The 3,619-nt window shown below is 38.0% G+C and overlaps 2 long non-coding RNA genes across 2 annotated transcripts; one reads left to right on the top strand and one right to left on the bottom strand.

The window, feature by feature from the left end:
* The first annotated feature begins 52 nt into the window (after positions 1-52).
* LOC109588636 (uncharacterized) lies at positions 53-821 on the top strand. The gene is made up of 2 exons (XR_002188277.1): positions 53-257; positions 311-821. It is a non-coding gene; the product is annotated as an uncharacterized LOC109588636 (long non-coding RNA).
* Positions 822-1,374: 553 nt separating this feature from the next.
* On the bottom strand, positions 1,375-1,893 carry LOC109588635 (uncharacterized). The gene is made up of 2 exons (XR_002188276.1): positions 1,737-1,893; positions 1,375-1,593 (listed from the first exon to the last, which is right to left on the bottom strand). It is a non-coding gene; the product is annotated as an uncharacterized LOC109588635 (long non-coding RNA).
* Positions 1,894-3,619: the final 1,726 nt, after the last annotated feature.

The following is a 3,619-nucleotide window of genomic DNA, read 5'->3' as shown; positions in this document are numbered from 1 at the left end:
AGGATCCCCGTGTGAGAAGAGATAAAGAATGAAAGACAAAGGATGCCATTTATTGGCCTCGCCTACGCGAGGTATAGGTAGTTGTTGTGTGTGTCTGTCATTGCCCTCGCCCACGCCGTAGGCGTATAGGCGAGGGTACTGCGCTCGTGCTGTCAGTGTGTGTGTTTGTGTGTTAGCAAAATTTTCAATCATGGATGATTTTTTGGCTCATGCTACTTTTTAGTCAAGCTCTTCAGAGCATTTCTTTTGCCAATTAGGTACAGAAAAACTTGTTCTTTTTCTATAATACACTCTTTTGTTCTTTTCCAAGGTGGCAAAAGTCGGCAGCGTTTAAGAACAGAAAAAGTTTACGAGTAACTTTGGCATAGTTGAAGCTATGGTACCTTTGAAGGCAACAACAGGTAAAGGAAAACATGGAGAACAAAAATTATGTGTGGAATTGTTTGATTTTCCTTCGTTTGTGAGATATGACAGCTTAAGTGTGACTTACCAGCCATTTTGTAGCGTAGCGGCTCCTCTCTGAGAAGGTGGCTACTGCCTCGAAACTGAAGAAACTGGATATAGGAATTGCATGAAACAAGTAGAGCCTAACAAATCTGTGTAAAACTGTGTGCATGCCTAGAAAAACCAAAGCTTTCTGTCCACAGTAAGGCCACATGGCACCATTTTACTAAACTGGGCGGTGCATATTTTTGATTGAGCTGAGCCACACCTTTCATTCCAGCCACACCTTTAATTGCTGCAGCAGCAAGGTAGCTGAACAAAAAGTCAGCAACATTCTTTCTAATTTTTCTTGAAAAAACCATTACTGTTTCACTTTTGTTGTGTTACACTTCACTGGTTGTGGCGAGGGCATGTGCTATAGTGCACTCGTTACCCGAGCCCACGCGTAGGCGTGGAAGCGAGGGTAAAGCAGTCGTCCTGTCTGTGTGTGTTCGCTTGGCCTCCACTTTTGAGCTGACACTGCTTTCTTGTCTAGTCCTCGAGAGTCTTATAATCAATACTGGCTCTTGAAAAAGTTATTCGCCGTCTTGGGAATGCTATATTTTTCTTTTCCGTGGAGTAAGAAGCTGGCAAAGTCACCAAACGTAGGTCGGTTCCCCGACAACTTTTTCATAGTGAGAGCAAAAGAGCAACTGGGCAGATAAAACAATAAAGCAAAGCCTCATCTTTCATTAATATGAGAGGAATTGCTCCAATCATCTTCGTTTTAAAGATATGGTAGCCCAAAATTTCATACTTTTGTGAGTTTACACAGGGATATAATAGACTAACGTAACCGGGATTGGTTACGGACCGGAAATCAATTATCAGACACGTACACTGTTATTATTCATTAAATTAATGGCAGCAATCAATGGCATCTTGGCAAAATGGCTGAATGTAAATTGTTATAACTAAAAAACCAGCAACAGGAAAAATTCAAAAACAACTTTAAACAATGTAAAAACATGTAAAGGGTCTCTTTATTGTAGTTTCATAGCAATAGAATGTAGTCTATTCTCCTGAGAGGTACGCAAAAGTCGTACCATGGCAAACTGGTTTTTCTTGAATATTTCCTGAAGAACACTCTGGAGAAACAAGAGAAGCTGCCTAAACAATGTAACAAAGTAAGTAGCAACATTTCATGACAAAAACACATTTATAGAAACAAATATTTGGGCTACAGAGGTACGCAAATGGAATTTTAGCCGTAAATTGAAGATTTAAACAATTTAAAACAAATATTAATTTACAATAACCTATCAGAACCTTGAAGCCGCCATTATAACTTTGCAGTAGATTTTTCATAAAGCTAAATACATTTTTAAAAGAGAAAAGAGCAACTTCATATTCCAGACATTGGCAGTCGCCATCTTGAAAATCATAACAGAGACTGCAAAAAGTTTTTATACACAAATCATGCGCTCACGTGATCCCGTTGCCAATCCCGGTTACGTTAGTCTATTATATCCCTGGTTTACACGAGGCTCTCTTCTCCCGAAGTAGCGGCCAGAGTCTTTAAACATCAGGGGCTCAAAATACATTTGTATGCAACAAATAGAGCCTAACAAATGTATGCTAAACTGTTTAAAAATCGAGAAAAACTAAAGCTTTCTTCACCACTTAGGGCCATGTGCCACCATTACAGTGTGTGCGGGTGGAGCATGGCTTGATTGAGCCACACCATAGATATTATAGACTACGTAACCGGGATTGGAAACTAGGTCACGTGATCCATTTAAACCAGTACAAACCAGAGGAGGTAGGACACGGTTGACCTTTGAGCAATAATTGCAAAGTTCAATTGCATTCCATTGGTATCACGTGATGAAAAATGGAAGCTTTCTGATGATTGTATCACAAAACTAGCTACTACTGCAGAAACTAGAGAGATCTATGACGACCCTTGACAGTTGTTAAAATCACCATTGTATGGAGAATATTTCTTATTTGATTATAGACATGAATATAAGAAGGAGAAAGAGACAGTGCATCTTAACTTTGATTCTCTTCTTTACTTCATCAGATAAATCAATCTTCGCTAGTTTAAGATGTTAAAAATTACTGCACCTATCATAGTTTCTAGTGAATTAATGAAAGTCCCATTGACTCTATCTTGATGCTCTAAATTATTGTTAGAAGTGGTACTAGTGGAAGAATTTGGCCATTTTGCATCACGTGATACCAATGGAATGCAATTGAACTTTGCAATTATTAATCAAAGGTCAACCGTGTCCTACCTCCTCTGAGTACAAACTATGGTACAAACCGGCTGACACAGGGTCCGTAATTGGATTTCGGTGGGTGTAGTCAAAAAATGGCTACTCATCGACGACATTCAAAGGAAGACTGTATTTAAACCAATGTTGATTTTTTGTTATTTTAATAATATTTCAATACTTTAGTGTTTGTGTAACATGACTATAATGAAAAAAATAATGATACCATTGTTATTTTGCAAATATACTGTGATATTGTTCAAATTTCTGTTACTTGCAAATTTTCAAAACTTTTTGTACCTGTTGCTCCATTACAAGGGCAAAAATAGACTAACAAGATCATTGGAAATGTTTCCACAATCATTGTGCATGGAACTGTCATAGTTTCATTTACTGATTTGCTATGTGAGAGGAGTAATATCTGAAATACTGTTTCTGCGAACAGTCCACTGTCGTACCTGTTACAGCTTTTACAAAACAAGCAGAGGTTTCTCCTTTTGGGTGATGATAGGGTGATATTGTGTGCATGGAATTGGGGGGTTAGCATTTTAATTCATGCATTGTATTTGACTACAGTACTGCTTTAAAACCAAAAATTCATTATTTCCGCATGAAAAGCAAGCCACATGGTCAAATTTATTCTATTTAACGCCCAATTCAATCATGGACGTTGTCCACCAGGGAATCCTAGTTTCCAATCCCGGTTACGTAGTCTATAATATCTATGGCCACACCTTCATTGCAGCCACACCTTTACATTGCTGCAGCATGCAGTGCAGTAAGCATGCTGGAGCTTCTTTGTGTCTAAAAACATAAAATTCTCTGTCTCAGAACATTCACTAAGTTTTTACATGCTGAAGCTTCTTTTTTGTCTCAAAACTTTCACTAATTATTTTTCTCTTAATTTATTAAAATTG

Source organism: Amphimedon queenslandica, unplaced genomic scaffold (assembly GCF_000090795.2).
Source record: "Amphimedon queenslandica unplaced genomic scaffold, v1.1 AMPQUscaffold_11966, whole genome shotgun sequence".
Classification (NCBI taxonomy): Eukaryota; Metazoa; Porifera; class Demospongiae; order Haplosclerida; family Niphatidae; genus Amphimedon; species Amphimedon queenslandica.
Note: the sequence above shows the minus strand (reverse complement) of the source record. Positions and strands in the feature narration are given on the sequence as shown.